Source organism: Giraffa tippelskirchi, chromosome 7 (genome assembly GCF_054371585.1).
Source record: "Giraffa tippelskirchi isolate mGirTip1 chromosome 7, T2T-mGirTip1v1.2.pri, whole genome shotgun sequence".
NCBI classification, from domain to species: Eukaryota; Metazoa; Chordata; class Mammalia; order Artiodactyla; family Giraffidae; genus Giraffa; species Giraffa tippelskirchi.
Window position 1 is genome coordinate 158,540,756 of NC_137281.1, and position 17,624 is coordinate 158,558,379.

Below are 17,624 nucleotides of genomic sequence, written 5' to 3' on the forward strand. Positions count from 1 at the left end.
CTCTTCACATTAGGGGGCCAAAGTGTTGGAGTTTCAGCTTCAGCATCAGTCCTTCCAATGAATATTCAAGGTTGATTTCCTTTAGGATGGTCTGGTTTGATTTCCTTACTGTCCAAGGAACTCTCAAGAGTCTTCTCCAAATAATCTGTAATCATAATTAATTAAAAAGTAATTAAAATATCTATCATATGAAACCATAAAGTTACATCATCGTGGACGGGAAAGACTGGAGAGCAAAAGACCCATCAGTCTCAGCTCTCTGATGCTGCTTCATTTTCAGATTACAAGCAAATAGGAAGATTTTTTAAGCTGACCCTGTCACTGCAGATCAGAGCAGCTCATGGATCGTTTCTACCTCAGATTTTACCAGGAACACATCTACTTGCTTCCCTGTGCATTACAGAGAGACCAGTAAAACTGCTTAGACATATCTTAGCGTCCGTGAGGTCTCCAGTTCTTCCATTACGATGTACAAACCGGATGTTTAAATGCTTGCATGTCCTTCTCTCTTTCCCTCTATGTTTCTGTCTTCTTTCTGTAAGTTTTCTGCCTAAATCAGGAAATGAAAAGAAGTAGAGTTCTCTAAGAAAGTCATGCAACTTCTATTCATTTGTGACTCCTAAGAATCCATGGAAGAAAATGCCGCAGTCTGTTCCAGAAAGAGAAAATGTTTAGGAATTTAAATATAGGTTTTGGGAAATTAATAATAAACCTTAGCCATCAAGAATAGATGGCAATTACTTCTCCCTTCCTAGAGATGGAGAAAGAGCTTTCTAAGAGACTTAGAAGGTTAAGTAACTTCCCCAGAGCACAGGGAAGCTGGGAGCCGGGAAGGGAACATAGTTCATTGGGTCCCAAACCTGTTCTTTTGGGAACTAACCTGACATGTCTTTCTGAACTCCTCTTCCAGGTGTGTGAAAGCTCTCAGGCCGATTCTGGGGTGTGCAGGAGGAACAAGAGGAAGTGGAGTGAAGGGCATTCTCTGAGGCATCTGAACAGGGGAAGGAACCCCCCGGGGAAGGAACCCCCCAGGGCACAGAACAGGGAAGAGGCTGGCTGAAGGATGCCGAGCAGGCGACCAAAATGGGAATTTTACTCTAATGGGAATCTTTCTCCTGGCTTGTTGGAAAGACCCACACAGTGCAGTCCAGAAGCAGTCACGTGACTTCCGGGACCCTGGATACCACGTGCTCTTAATCCCCGACCTCAACCAACAAGCTTCGCTGCTCTTCCAAGCGAGAGGCAGCTTCCCTGGTGGTCCAGTGGTTAAGAATCTGCTTGCCAGTACAGGGGACACGGGTTCAAGAAGATCCCACAGGCCACAGAGCAACTCAGCCCGTGTGCCAAAACTACTGAGCCTGTGCTCTAGAGCTCGGGAGCCTCAGCTACTGAAGCCGGCGCGCCCTAGAGCCCAAGCTCCGCAACCGTGAACCCACTCGCCACAACTAGAGAAAGACCCAGCAGAGAGAAACATCAATTAATTAATTTTTTTTAATAGAAAAAAGAGAGACAGAGGGAGGCTTTGGTATTTTTCTTCATGGCCACCCATTCACCAAGAGTAGAGGCTGTGATCCCAGGGGCCAGGTCAAGACACTGCTAGGCACAAACCGTGTTGCCCCCTGACCCCCAGCCAGCTCATGTCCAGGGACAGAAGGGACCGATTCTCAGGAGGTGTCCACCTCCCAAATCCTCCTCTCTCAGAAGCTGGGCTTCCTAGGTGGCACAGTGGTAAAGAATCTGCCTGCCAGTGCAGGAGACTCAGGAGACGTGGGTTTGACCCCTGGGTCAGGAAGATCCCCTGGAGAAGGAAATGGCAGCCCTCTCTAGCATTCTTGCCTGGGAAATTCCATGGACAGAAGAGCCTGGTGGGCTACAGTCGTTGAGATCGCAAAGAGTCGGACACGGCTGAGTAACTGAGCATGCAACAGCTGAACCCAGGTCAACCAGCCAGGAGTCACCTTTGTCCAATGGAGCACTTCTGTGCAAAAGCATCCCCATCGCCAAAATAACGGCGCTTACATCGCAGGGACCCCCGAGGGGCAGGGACCTCTCTCAAGGAGGCTACAGGCATTTGATATCCAGAATCTGTTACTTTTTTTCTTTAAGAGAGCCCCCTCAAAAATGTGGATGCTTCAGGTTATGAAAACATGTATCTGCCACATCTCTTATGCTACAAGCATACATGATTTTATCAGGCTTCGCTTTATTGAGCTTTGCAGATACTGTGTCTTTTTTACAAAATGAAAGTCTGTGGCAACCCTGCAGGGGGCAAACCTATAGGCACAATTTTCCCAACAGCATTTGCTCACTTCCTGTCTCTGTGCCATATTTTGGTAATTCTTGTAATACTTCAAATTTTTCATTACCATTATACTGGTTATGGTGATCTGCGATCAGGGATCTTTGATGTCACTATAGTAAAAAGATTACAACTTGAAGGCTCAGAATATAGCATTTGTTAGCAATAAAGTATTTTTAAATTAATATATGTGCATTGTTTATAGACATAATTTAATTGAGCACTTAATGGACTACAGTATGGAGCAAACATAACTTTTATATGCCTTGGAAAACCAAAAAGTTCATGTCAATTGCTTTATTGCAATGTACACTTTAATGCAGTGGTCTGGAACCAAACCCACAATACCTCTGAGGTCAGCCTGTATATCCAATGGCAGTAATAATTTATAGAGAACATAATAGGGGCTTAATAAATATTAGTCAAAATAATAGAGCATCTATTATGCAGCAAGAGGCACAATCTTCACCTCAGTTCAGTTCAGTTCAGTCACTCAGTCACATCCGACTCTTTGCGACCCCATGAATCGCAGCACACCAGGCCTCTCTGTCCATCACCAACTCCCGGAGTTAACTCAAACTCATGTCCATTGAGTTGGTGATGCCATCCAACCATCTCATCCTCTGTCATCCTCTTTTCCTCCTGCCTTCAATCTTTCCCAGCATCAGGGTCTTTTCCAATGAGTCAGTTCTTTGCATCAGGTGGCCAAAATATTGGAGTTTCAGCTTCAACATCAGCCCTTCCAATGAATGTTCAGGACTGATTTCCTTTAGGATTGACTCATTTGATCTGGAAGTCCAAAGGACTCTCAAGAGTCTTCTCCAACACCACAGTTCAAAAGCATCAATTCTTCAGTGCTCAGCTTTCTTTATAGTCCAACTCTCACATCCATACATGACTATTGGAAAAACCATAGCTTTGACTAGATGGACCTTTGTTGGCAAAGTAATGTCTCTGCTTTCTAATACCCTGTCTAGATTGGTCATAACTTTTCTTCCAAGGAGCAAGGGCTTTTTAATTTCATGGCTGCAGTCACAATCTGCAGTGATTTTGGAGCCCCCCAAAATAAAGTCTGCCACTGTTTCCACTGTTTCCCCATCTATTTGCCATGAAGTGATGGAACCAGATGCCATGATCTTAGTTTTCTGAATGCTGAGTTTTAAGCCAACTTTTTTACTCTTTCACTTTCATCAAGAGGCTCTTTAGTTCTTCTTCACTTTCTGCCATAAAGGTGGTGTCATCTGCATATCTGAGGTTATTGAAATTTCTCCCGGCAATCTTGATTCCAGCTTCTGCTTCATCCAGCCTAGAGTTTCTCATGATGCACTCTGCATATAAGTTAAATAAGTAGAGTGACAATATACAGCCTTGATATCCTCCTTTCCCAATTTGGAACCAGTCTGTTGTTTCATATCCAGTTCTCACTGTTGCTTCCTGACCTGCATACAGATTTCTCAAGAGGCAGGTCAGGTGGTCTGGTATGCCCATCTCTTTCAGGATTTTCCACAGTTTGTTGTGATCCACAGAATCAAAGGCTTTGGCATAGTCAATGAAGCAGAAATAGATGTTTTTCTGGCACTTTCTTGCTTTTTTGATGATCCAGCAGATGTTGGCAATTTGATCTCTGGTTCCTCTGCCTTTTCTAAAACCAGCTTGAACATCTGGAATTTCATAGTTCACGTATTGTTGATGTCTGGCTTGGAGAATTTTGAGCATTACTTTGCTAGCGTGTGAGATGAGTGCAATTGTGCGGTAGTTTGAGCATTCTTTGGCAGTGCCTTTCTCTGGGATTGGAATGAAAACTGACCTTTTCCAGTCCTGTGGCCACTGCTGAGTTTTCCAAATTTGCTGGCATGTTGAGTGCAGCACTTTCACAGCATCATCTTTTAGGATTTGAAATAGCTCAACTGGAATTCCATCACCTCCACTAGCTTTGTTCGTAGTGATGCTTCGTACCAGGGTATATACATAGAGAGAAAGCAATTGGTATCTGTTCATCTCATACCTCTAATTTATACCCCTCTCCTCTTTGGTAACTACAGGTTTGTTAATTCTCCTTTACTATGGAACCTCACACATTGACGGGCTCCAGTGATTAGTATTTGGCCTTCTTTGGGATCTTCCCTGTAGCTCAGAAGCTAAAGAATCTGCCTGCAATGCAGGAGACCTGGGTTCAATCCCTGGGTCAGGAAGATCCTCTGGAGAAAGGCATGGCAATCCACTCCAGTATTCTTGCCTGGAGAAGCCCATGGACAGAGGAGCCTGGTGGGCTGCAGTCCATGGGGCCGCAAAGTGTTGGACACAACTGAGTGACTAACGCTACTTCTTTGGGAAGCTATTACTGTGCACACTAGAGTCAGTGAGAATATCCTTGCCATTTTAACTGCTCTCTCTGTCTTACATTCAACCCTGGAGCCAGAAGCAGCCTGGCAAGTTTTGGATCAGGAGGCTGAGAAGCAGAGAAGGAACATCTGTATATCCAGAGCACCAGCACAGTGCCTGAAATGCCAGGAGTTATCAATTGAATTAATATTCAGCGAACATATGCATCAACATCCCAGAGTAATTGGGGTCAAGCATGATAGGGAGACCTGGGTTTGATCCCTGGGTTGGGAAGATCCCCTGGAGAAGGGAAAGGCTACCCACTCCAGTATTCTGGCCTGAAGATTTCCATGGACTGTATAGTCCCTGGGGTCGCAAAGAGTCGGACACGACTGAGTGACTTTCATGATTCCTAGTGGAAGCAGCTCTCAGCAGATGTTCCCAATCCAATCTTCCATCTCCCAATCGGGAAAACCCTTTTGCCCAAACTCAAAGTCTCTCTCATTCCCTTTTAAAGTATAATCATTGTTTTCACTCTGAACTCCTGAATTGTATAATTACACCTCATTACATATGGCAAACACACCTCCCTTAGAAGAGGATCCCATCAAAATTTATAAGGCAAAGAGTTTGCATCTCTGACTTTAAATCAACTTAACCACTCAGATTAGAGGGGTTTTGCTATTCCAGAAAGAGAAGCATGCTCAGGAATTCCAAGAATGATCAGGGCAGCTATACCCAGCAGCCAATGTCAGATTCAATCTCTCCTCCACTGGAACCAAAGGTGAGGTGGAGGTGCGTGGGGGCTCCTGAAAGAGCAGCGTGAATATGTCAGCTGATCAGAGCCGACTTTTGATTTTTCTCAGGAATAGGGCAACATGAAAGGCTGAGCTCCAGATTCAGAGAAACAATAATGTGCCTCCCGAATGAAGAGGTGAAATGACTTTCTCAGAGTGACCAGGAGAAAGTCAGCTCATGACCCGGTCGGCCATGCCACCCAAACACATCATCCAGCTGCTGGCCCTCAGAAACATTCAAAAGTGGTGGAGGAGACACGGGCGTTTCCTCAGGCCCGACTGTGACTAAAGGTGGAGGAGACCCGGGAGTTTCCTCAGGCCTGATGGTGACTAAAGGTGGAGGAGACCCGGGAGTTTCCTCAGGCCCAACAATGACTAAGAATGCTTTCATCTGGGCAGTTACAGAAAGAAGAATAAGGCTGACTAGATGGTCTCTGTGTATCTAGAAAGTTGTTGTTGTTCAGTCACTAAGTCATATCCAACTCTTTGCGACCCCGTGGACTGCAGCACGCCAGGCTCCCCTGTCCTTGACTGTCTCCCGGAGCTTGCTCAAATTCACGTCCGTTAAGTCGGTGATGCTATTTAACCGTCTCACCCTCTGCCGCCCTCCTCTCCTTTTGCCTTCAGTCTTTCCCAGCATCTAGACAGGGAAGTCAAGAGCAATAATGTTCCAGGGTTTAGCCAGGGCAGAGAGACAGTGCTCAGCAGATGAGAGAGGTGGGTGCTCACCAAACAGTGCTCTGATTGCCAAGTTAGTTTCATGGATTTGAGGAAGGAGTCTGGAATAATCCAAGAATTAACAATTATTAGTCTCTGTAATTTAATAAACTTGTGCTTTGGTTTATATATCTGATCTTAGGATAGCCTGACTTTCTCTCTAAGAATGCCTCTTGTGTGCATGCTAAGTCACTTCATTCGTGTCCAACTCTTTACAACCCCACGGACGGTAGCCCACCAGGCTGCTCTGTCCATGGGATTCTCCAGGCAAGAACACTGGAGTGGGTTGCCACGCCCTCCTCCAGGGGATCTTCCTGACCCAGGGATCAAACCCACGTCTCTCAGGTCTTCTGCATTGGCAGACGGGTTCTTTACCGCTAGCGCCACCTGGAAAGCCTAAGAATGCTTCTGGGCTTTACAAATTCACCTTTAGCCACCCATTGAGGGCCAGTCACAACTCTCTCTCTGAATTCCAGTCTTGGTTCCTTGAACTTTGATCTCTACATCATTTAGAAATGCTAATATCCTGGTAACCACACAACCTTGTAGAGAATTCCTACTTAACCTCTGAGGCCTAACTTAGATGCTACCCCACTGAGTTTTTTCTGGCTTACCCAGTACTGCTGAGGGTCAGAGGAATGCAGAAGGAAAGCAAAATAGAATTGGTGGAATCTTAGACATCCTCTGGTTTTCAAACTTGTCCAGCTGAAGAGCCCTTGTTCAACCAAAAGCATATAAGAAACCCAACACATAAAACATGAAAAAAATGGATCTGGCTAAAGGCAGGATTGGAGGCTCGATAACTGATTCCCGGGCTTCCTCAATGTACCCTTAGCATAGGAGAGTTTGAAAACCACTCGTTGGGTCTTAAATGATACATTTTGGTAATTGACCTTCCAACTCTAGCAGTAATAAGTAAACAATTACTATATTATTATGTTTCTTTTCTAGATCTATTCCTAGTTGGTATTGGGTAATATTAGCTCAAAAGTTAAAATGCTAGGAGGACATAATTCTTTGGAACTGTCTCAGGTTCAGCTGATTCAAGGTTGAAGTGAAAAAGGACGACAGCATTGCATATTCCGATTCTGGCTTAGCCATTCTAATTTTCTAAATATTCACCTTTTCCTCATTAATATGTCCTTTCCAATCAGCAGAGCTGATTTGCACATATCAGCTATGTCCAGACCTCTCTCACTCCCTAGGTCCTCTTGCACATTAACTGAAATGAAAAATGAGGAATTTAGTTCATTAATTCTGTCTCCCATACTCTAGCTTCAATATTTCTGCCAGTCATTTTGTTTTTTAATTTTGTAGGTTATGTTCACAAGTCTAAATTATGCATTTTTAGTCTTTGAACCAGTGACTTTACACAACATCTTGACCCATTGACTTCAGACAATGTGTGAGGATGAGGAAATCAGTGCCCCTACATTTGCCTTAATAGTCCCTCATAGCCCTCCAATTCTTGCCTCTCCATCTGCTGCTTAGTCCCACATGCCATTAATTTTACATGGTCAGTGTCAAGGTTTATAACACTTACATCAATGTCAAAATATAACTAAGGCTTTCATGCCTTATTTATAAGTTGATTCTACATTGAAAACCAATAATCAGTGTTAACAATATATGATGTATATATTATTCACTGTAGACCATAAGATACATAATTGAACCAGCAGAGAAAGTGCTATATTCCTACCTCACTAAACCTGTTCTCCTTAATATCAGAACCTCAGAGGAGCGTAGAAGGAGGACCAGCATATTCCAATTGGATATATAAAATACTTAGATATACAAATAATTTAATGATAGATTTTCACTGTATTACTAAGATCACCCAGTCTCTGGGTGAAAAGATAACCACTTCTTCTTACAGATAATCTCCAGGAATTTTACTATTTCCTATTTTTTCTTGCTGTTTTGTTTTGTTTGCTTGTTTGTTTAATCTTTAGAACTATTGATTAAATCACATCACCTGTTAACATTCCTCTACATTCTTTTCTCTTACGTGGAACATTCATGGGTTTTAGTAAAGTTGTATTCCATTATTTCTCATTTTATCTTTAAAAGTAGCTAGTATTTATATTGGCATCCTTCTGAATCCTTAAAGTGGTTTCTGTTTTGTTGCTTCAGTTTTTTAATGGATTAAAACAGTATATAATTTTCAGGTGTACAGTATTATATTTCAGCATTTGTGTGCACTACAGCATGCTCACCACCAAATTTTAGTTTCTATTTATCACCAGAGAGTCGCTCCCCTTTACCCACTGCTCTCCCCACCTTCCCCACCCGCTCCCCTCTGGTAATCACCACTCTGTTCTCTGCACCTGTACGCTTGGTTTGCTTTGTTCATTAGGTTTGCTTTGCTTCATTTGTTCCACAGATGACTGACATCATGCAGTATCTGTCTTTCTCTGTCTGACTGATTTCACTGAGCATAATACCTTCAAGGTCTATCCATGTATGGCAAATAGCAAGACTTCATCCTTTCTTAGGGCTGAGTAGTATTCCACTGTATACATACCACCTCTTGTGCTATAGTATCACCCATGCGATGTATGCCCAGTCGCTCACTCCAAATCTAGGCGACCTCCTGACTATAGCTCACCAGGCTCCTCCATCCATGGAATTTTCTAGGCAAGAATACTGGAATGGGTTGCCATTTCCTACTCCAGGGGATCTTCCTGACCCAAGGGTCAAACTTGTGTCTCCTGCATCTCTTGTACTGGCAGGTGGATTCTTTACCACTGCTCCACCTGGGAAGCCCCATAGTATCACCTCCTGGATCACAAAAGAAACGCCCTTACACCCTGTTTTAAAGTAAACTGACTTCAGGATTACATAACTGTCATCCAGGGATTCTTTCTTATTGTTTTCCTGGGTTGCATCCACTTTTTCTTACATCCATGTCTTCCATTTCCATGGATTTGTTCTATATTGTTATTAAACATTCGATTTTAAGATAATTATAGATTTATATGCAGTTTCCCACATGGCTACTTTTTATTTCTTTTGTGACTTCCCCTTTGAGCCATGAAATTAAAAGATGCTTACTCCTTGGAAGGAAAGTTATGACCAACCTAGACAGCATACTAGAAAGCAGAGACATTACTTTGTCAACAAAGGCCCATCTAGTCAAGGCTATGGTTTTTCCAGTAGTCATGTATGGATGTGAGAGTTGGATGATAAAGAAAGCTGAGCACAGAAGAATTGATGCTTTTGAACTGTGGTGTTGGAGAAGACTCTTGAGAGTCCCTTGGACTGCAAGGAGGTCCAACCAGTCCATCCTAAAGGAGATCGGTCCTGGGTGTTCATTGGAAGGACTGACGTTGAAGCTGAAACTGCAATACTTTGGCCACCTGATGTAAAGAGCTGACTCATTGGAAAAGACCCTGATGCTGGGAGGGATTGGGGGCAGGAGGAGAAGGGGATGACAGAGGATTAGGTGGCTGGATGGCATCACCAACTCGATGGACATGGGTTTGGGTGGACTCAGGGAGTTGGTGATGGACAGGGAGGCCTGGTGTGCTGCAATTCATGGGGTTGCAAAGAGTTAGACACGACTGAGCGACTGAACTGAACTTTGACCCACAGATTATTTATGAGTATGTCATTTAGTTTCCAAGTGTTTCGAGAGTTTCCTATCATTTCACTATTGAATTCTCATTGGATTACATTATGGTCAGAGAATACACTCTGAATGATTTTAATTCTGCTAAATTTGTCGAGGGCTGTTTTATGGCTCAGGTTATGATCTCCCTCGGAATATGATTCATAGGCACTTGAAAAGGATGTGTATTCCGCTGTTTGGTGAAGTGTTTTATTGATTTCAGTCAGATTCTTTTGGTTGGTGGTGTCAAGTTCTCTATCCTTGCTGATTTTCCATTTAGCTATTTTTATCAGTCTTTGAGAAATGGTGCTGATGTTCCAACTACACTTATGAATTATCTATTTCTCCTTTTAGGTCTATCAGTTTTTACTTCACATATTTTGCAATTCAGTTGTTTGGTGCATATACATTTCAGATTTTTAGGCCTTGGTGGGCTGACCCTTTCAGAATGAAATGTTCCCCTCTGTCCCTTGGAACTTTTGTTTGGTTATGTCATGAGACTCTGGTTCTTGTTTAAATGTTCCATGTTAGCTGGCTTCTTCTGACATCCCTCTAGCATGGCAAGGGGAAGCATCGTCTCATTCTTGCCGAATGGAGGTGAAAGTCTGGATTTCCCCTCGCTCTGCAGCAACATCTGAGGGAGGTGCTCCTCATCCCCGCCGGGCAGGGCAAGAGATCCAGCTCCCGGCCCACCTCCCTCCACTGGTCCTGTCCCGGTCAGGGGGCAGGAGGGCCTTGCCACTGTTCCCCACACAGCGTTTAACACAGAGAACAGGGGGTGTCCTCATCACCATATGATGGTAGTAAAAGTCCCGCTTCTCTATTTGACCTTCTCTGACACTACACTGCTGGGCTACTGGGTTGCCTCATTATAGCAGGACAAAGGAGGAAGTCTAGACCCCTCCTGCTGATTGCTGCCGGCGTGGCTGGAGGTGGGACCTAAGGATATCTCTGTGCTATTTAGCTCAGGAAGAGCAGTTGCTGTCTAAAATCTTCTATTTTGCTAGGCTTCCCCTTTTGGTGTCCTTTTGCTAAAGAGAGCAGTCTTTGGTTAGGGTTTTGTTTTGTTTTGTTGTTTGTCTCTCTTGTTTACGTTACTGGATAGAGTGTCGTCTCCTTCGATTCCTGGGATATATGAGGGGAAAAAGGTCTCAAGGTTTTTTGCAGGTCCACTTGCTTCTCTCCAGCTTTCAGAGTTTTCTTAGGTTATATATATGCATATATATATATATATATATTTCAAGATTTTTAGTTGTACTTAGTAAGGGAAATAGAGAAAAGTATGCCTACTTCATCTTCTGAGGAACAGATGTTTTCATTTCTTTTTAATTTTACTAGACCATATTTTTCTCCAGATAATATTTCTAAGTGGTAAAAAAATATTTGAATGCTTGCATGTTGAAAATGTCTCTACTTTACTCTTACTGGATACATAGTTTATCATGAGAATAAAGAGACTTCTATATTCAAGGACTTTCCGTTTTAGCTCCAGTATATAAAGAGCCTGGAAGCTGTCACCATTCTGTACAATGTAAAAAGCTTGGAAAACTGAAACTTGATGACTTGTGGGCCCACCAGAGAACTGTGGTCTCAAGGAAAACCGTACCCTAAACCTTGGGGAGATGGGTGAATCCAGAAAGTCAGAGCAGAGACCCTCTCACCTGGAGCAGGAGCCACTAGAGCCATCCACGGAGAGAAATACTTCAAATACTTCGACAGTGCAGTTTGGATGACCTGGGGGAGGCGAGATGTACGAGCATGAAAATGAGAAATGCCTTGGGGCCACAGTCTTAGGGCTGCCCCCAAAATTTCCTGGGTTTTACCTCTTAGAGCTTAGAGGTTCTCATGGTGAAGAGTCAAGAAAGAACAGCTAGTTGTTCTTACAGGAAGAGGGGAAAGTTACCACTACCAAGGTTCTCTGCAACAAAGGCCAGGAGAAAAGGCTTTCTCAGAGTCTTCCCCACTTGAGGGAAGGATATTCTCCCACTCCAGCCATCTTGTCTCACCTAAGCAGTGGAGGAATGCTAAGAAAATTTGTGAAAGTCACATCCTTGAGACACAAACCTACTATAACCAACTGAGATTTAATCATAAGATTATGTGATTATAAATATAAGTAAGGAAAACCACTAGACCATTCAGGTATAACTTAAATCAAATCCCTTAAAATTATACAGTGGAAGTGGCAAATAGATTCAATGGATAAACGCAACAGATAGAGTGTCAGAAGAGCTATGGACAGAGGTTCATGACATTTTACAGGAGGTAGTGATCAAGATCATCCCTAAGAAAAAGAAATGCAAAAAGGTATTACAAATAGGCAAAGGCATTACAAATAGGCAAATTACAAATTACAAAAAGGCAAAGAGGCCTTACAAATAACTGAGAAATGAAGAGAAGCTAAAGGCAAAGGAGAAAAGGAAAGATATACCCATCTGAATGCAGAGTTCCAAAGAATAGCAAGGAGAGATAAGAAAGCCTTCCTCAGTGATCAATGCAAAGAAATAGAGAAAAGCAATAGAATGGGAAAGATTAGAGATCTCTTCAAGAAAATTAGAGATACCAAGGGAACATTTCATACAAAGATGGGCACAATAAAGGACAGAAATGGTATGGATCTAACAGAAGCGGAAGATATTAAGAAGAGGTGGCAAAAATACACAGAAGAACTATACAAAAAAGATTTTCACAACCCAGATAATCACAATGGTATGATCACTCACCTAGAACCAGACATCCTGGAATGTGAAGTCAAGCGGGCCTTAGGAAACATCACTATGAACAAAGGTAGTGGAGGTGAAGGAATTCCAGTTGAGCTATTTCAAATCCTAAAAGATGATGCTGTGAAAGTGCTACACTAAACATGCCAGCAAATTTGGAAAACTCAGCAGTGGCCACAGGACTGGAAAAGGTCAGTTTTCATTCCAATCCCAAAGAAAGGCAATGCCAAAGAATGCTCAAACCACTGCACAATTGCACTCATCTCACACATTAGCAAAGAAATGCTCAAAATTCTCCAAGCTAGGCTTCAACAGTACATGAACCGTGAGCTTCCAGATGTTCAGGCTGGATTTAGGAAAGGCAGAGGAACCAGAGATCAAATTGCCAACATCCGTTGGATCATTGAAAAGGCAAGAGAGTTCCAGAAAAACATCTACTTCTGCTTTATTGACTACACCAAAACCATTATTGTGTGGATCACAACAAATTGTGGAAAATTCTTCAAGAGATGGGAATACCAGGCCACCTTACCTGCCTCCTGAGAAATCCGTATGCAGGTCAAAAAACAACAGTTAGAACCAGACATGGAAAAACTGACTGGTTCAAAATTGGGAAAGGAGTACGTCAAGGCTGTATATTGTCACCCTGCTCATTTAACTTATATGCAGAGTACATCATGAGAAATGCCAGGCTGGATGAAGCACAAGCTGGAAGCAAGGTTGCTGGGAGAAATATCAATAACCTCAGATATTCCCATGGACGGAGGAGCCTGCTGGGCTGCAGTCCATGGGGTCGCTAAGAGTCGGACACGACTGAGCGACTTCACTTTCACTTTTCACTTTCGTGCATTGGAGAAGGAAATGGCAACCCACTCCAGTGTTCTTGCCTGGAGAATCCCAGGGCCAGGGGAGCCTGGTGGGCTGCCGTCTATGGGGTCGCACAGAGTTGGACACGACTGAAGCGACCTAGCAGCAGCAGCAGCAGCAGATATGCAGATGACACCACCCTTATGGCAAAAAGCAAAGAAAAACTAAACAGCCTCTTGATGAAAGTGAAAGAGGAGAGTTAAAAAGCTGGCTTAAAACTCAGCATTCAGAAAACTAAGATCATGACATCCGGTCCCATAACTTCATGGCAATAGATGAGGAAACAATGGAAACAGTGACAGACTTTATTATTTTGGGCTCCAAAATCACTGCAGATGGTGATGGCAGCCATGAAATTAAAAAACGCTTGCTCCTTGGAAGAAAAGCCTATGACCAACCTAGACAGCATATTAAAAAGCAGAGACGCTAGTTTGCCAACAAAGGTCTGTGTAGTCAAAGCTATTGTTTTTCCCAGTGGATATGAGAGTTGTACCATAAGAAAAGCTGAGCGCCGAAGAACTGATGCTTTTGAACTGTGGTGTTGGAGAAGACTCTTGAGAGTCCCTTGGACAGCAAGGAGATCCAAGCAGTCCATCCTAAAGGAGATCAGTCCTGGGTGTTCATTGGAAGGACTGATGTTGAAGCTGAAGCTCCAATATTTGGCCACCTGATGTGAAGAGGTGACTCATTGGAAGAGACCTTGATGCTGAGCAACACTGAGGGCAGGAGAAGAAGGGGTGACAGAGGATGAGATGGTTGGATGGCATCACTGACTCAACGGACGTGAGTTTGAGCAGGCTCCAGGAGTTGGTGATGGACAGGGAAGCGCGGAGTGCTGCAGTCCATGGGGTCGCAAAGAGTCAAACACGCAAAGAGTGAAACATCAAACCCAAAGAGCTCTGATATAAAGAGCAGATTACAGCAAGACAGATACTTTCACTGAGGAGTGCTTGTAGAAGACCAAAACCAACAGGAGAGACAAAAACAAGGATGTATAGGAATCTGAAGCCTCAGACACCTGCAGCTACAGCAAAAGACACAACTGAACTTCTCACTCAGCATAAAATATCACGAGAGGCCCGTTCACCTCAGTTTCTATTACCCAACACCTTGGGCTTTCAACAAAAAATGACACGGCATGCAAAAAGAAAAACAGCCTGAAATTACAAAGAAAGCACCAGAGCAAGACTCAAATGTGACAGAAATGTTGGAATTAGCTTACAGAGTATTTAAAAGAACTATCATTACCATATACGAAAGGCTCTAATGGAAAAAGGAGACAATTTTCAAGAAAAGCTGGGCTACATATACAAGAGGGACTATACCTGTTCTCAGGACCTCCCTGCCTAATTATTTCGTGCCTCCTTTCGCCTGTCAAACCTTTCTGGATTAGGTAACAAAACTCATCATCATCCTGCTTATGTGTCCCCCTAACAGATGTTTATCTCTAAACTACTTAGTGCAGTTTTGCTTTCTGGAAGCTTGTCGGAGAATACGAGACTGCTACTTATTTGATTATATCTTTTGTAGCAAATTTTTAAACTTTCTAGGTGTCTTGATTATCTATTGTCTTGATCATAACTACCCTAGGATGTTCCCTAATTTGTAGAAATCAAATTTTTCATTGTTTCAGTTCTTTACTCGAAAGTCTAACAGTACCTAACTGAAGCCATGGATAATCAAGGGTCATTTTTATAAAGGGTTTAAAAACTACTAACGCGAGGTACAGAGGACAGCAGCAAGACTGTTTGCTCGGCCTTCTCTATCTGGCAACTTCCTCCCTCCCACTCCTGCTGTGAAAGCAGTTATTTTACACAACAAAGTCCTGCCTACTGGCTACAGTTGATTGGTCCAGAGGCAGATACTTGACCCAGTCTGGGCCAATCAGAGTCAACCAGAGTCTTCCCAGAAATGTATTCACTGGATCTCTAAAGTGTCAAAGTGTGAGTCGCTCAGTCATGTCCAACTCTTTGTGATCCCATGGACTCTAGCCCACTAGGCTCCTCCGTCCACAGGATTTCCCAGGCAAGAATACTGGAGCGGGTTGCCATTTCCTTCTCCAGGGGATCTGCCTGACCCTGGGATCCAACCCAGGTCTCCTGCACTGCAGGCAGATTCCTTACCATCTGAGCCACCTGGGAATCCCTTGGAGCTCTAAGAGAGTCTATGGTTTTCTGGGTAGCTAAAGCTTCATGATGTACAGCTGTGGCTGTGATCCGACCCGGTGAAGAAAGAGAGAGAGAAAGGAGGGGAAAAGAGATGAGAATGAAGCCAATGACAGCAAAAAGCAAAAAAGTGGAGACAAAGGAAAAAGCCCTGATGACACCTGGGTACCTGCTTCCAGTCACTCCTGAGCCTCGATGCCTCCTGTCCTTTGCTTGTTTTGATCTTCACAAGATACTCAGATTCTGTCAATAAATTCCCCCTTTTCCTTCAGCAGAATGAGTTTGCTTTCTGTCACCTTTGATCAAGGAGTCCTAACTAATACAAGAGGTTAATGTATGTGCCCCATTTAAGAAGATTCTTATGGCAAGAAGTTCACAGAGAAGCTCCACAGTTAAAAGCCTTTACTTTTTGGCTGAGATGCCCCTGGGCCATTGCAGCAATTTCTCTACTTACTATTTAGGAATCTAAACACAATTTTTTATATCCTCTCCTCACTTTCTGTATCTCTAGCGTCATTCAACCATGCTTATCCTTTCAACTGTTTCCATTAAGGAAAATTGAAGATACTTTTAAAGAAAAGGGTGTTTGGCCTCATAATTCCCCTGACTAAAAATCTCCTTTTTTCTCTTCTTTTCTTTTCTTTTTTTTCCTGTGTAGGCCATTTCCAGCATTTACTTTTAAAGCATCAAGTTCTGACTTGGAAGGTCCTGACTCCTTTACAGAGGGTCACTGTTTGGGGTTGAATCGTGTTCCCCTCCCCAAATTCATATGTTTGAGACTTAACCCCCTGTTACTTCCTGTTAATGTGAGTATGTTTGGAGGTACAGTCTTTAAAGAGGTGAGTAAGTTAAAATGAGGTCATAGAGTGGGCCCCTCATCCAGTGTGACTGGTGGCTTTATGAGAAGAGTAAACCAGGGCAGAAGTGTACAGAAGGAAGATGGTGTGAAGGCAGGGAGAAGGTAGACATCTACAAGCCAAGGAGAGAGGCCTCGGTGGAAACCACCTCTGTCAGCATCTTCATCTCAGTCCTTTAGCCTCCAGAATTGTGAGAAAATAAATTTCTGTTGTTTAAGCCACTCCATCTGGAGTACTTTGTTATGGCAGTCATGGAACACTAATACCATCTCTATTAGTCAGCGTTCTCCAAAGAAACCAAACCAATAGGAAAGATAGAAAGGTGGAAGGGTGGACGGATAGATAGATACTTAGATGGATAGATATATAACAGATAGATGGCTGGAAGGATGGATAGATAGACAGATGATAGATCAATGTGATTATGGAGATGGCTCGTGTAATTATGGAAGCTGACAAGTCTTGCCTTCTGATCTGCACTCAGAAGGTGGCGATCCAGGAGAGCCAATGTTGTGGATGCCCACAGGCTCAAGACCCAAGAGAAGCTGATGCTTCAGTTCAAGTGAAAGGCAGGGAAACAGTCAGGGTCCCAGCCTAAAGGCAGCCAGGCAGGATTTCTCTCTTGCTTAGACAATATCACACTCTTTGGTCTTCAGGCCTTCACGTCATTGGATGAGACCGTCCCTTTGGGAGAACAATCGGCTTTACTCAGTCTACCTATTTAAATGTTAATCTCATTCAGAAACACCCTTAAAGACACACCTAAAATAATGTTTGACCAAGTATCTGAGCACCCATGGTCTAGTTAAGTTGACATATAAAACAATCACACCATCTTATAAAATGAAATATATAACTTAATCTAGCCACCTAATGTCCCAAATTATTGCAACCAAGTTCTCTTCAAGTTGTTCATAAGTACAGTTGATGCTTGTCAACACAGGGGTTGGGGCACCCACCCTTTAAGCAATTGAAAATCCATGTATAATTATAGCTAGCCCTCCATATCTATGGTTGTGTATCCACAGATTCAACCAACCACAGATTAGGTAGTACTGTAGTATTACTGGAAAAAAAAAAATCCATGTACAAGTGGATCCATGCTATTCAAACTCATATTGTTCAAGGCTCAATTGTATATTAGATAGTTGCTTAGAGCGTAAAGTCACTTGACATCACCACAATCCGTAAATTAAGCCACCAAATTACATTAAGTTCCAAGAGAAATTGTCCAGTCCACCAATAACTTAAATTTCAGATTCTGATC

At 43.1% G+C, this 17,624-nt stretch overlaps 1 long non-coding RNA gene across 1 annotated transcript in view; it reads right to left on the reverse strand.

Moving 5' to 3' along the window:
* Positions 1-16,127: 16,127 nt before the first annotated feature.
* Positions 16,128-17,624, reverse strand: part of LOC145513571 (uncharacterized) — a 52,461-nt gene continuing 50,964 nt past the window's right edge. The window contains exon 4 of the long non-coding RNA XR_014059524.1: positions 16,128-17,041. This is a non-coding gene — a long non-coding RNA (uncharacterized LOC145513571). The remainder of the gene's footprint in view (positions 17,042-17,624) is intronic.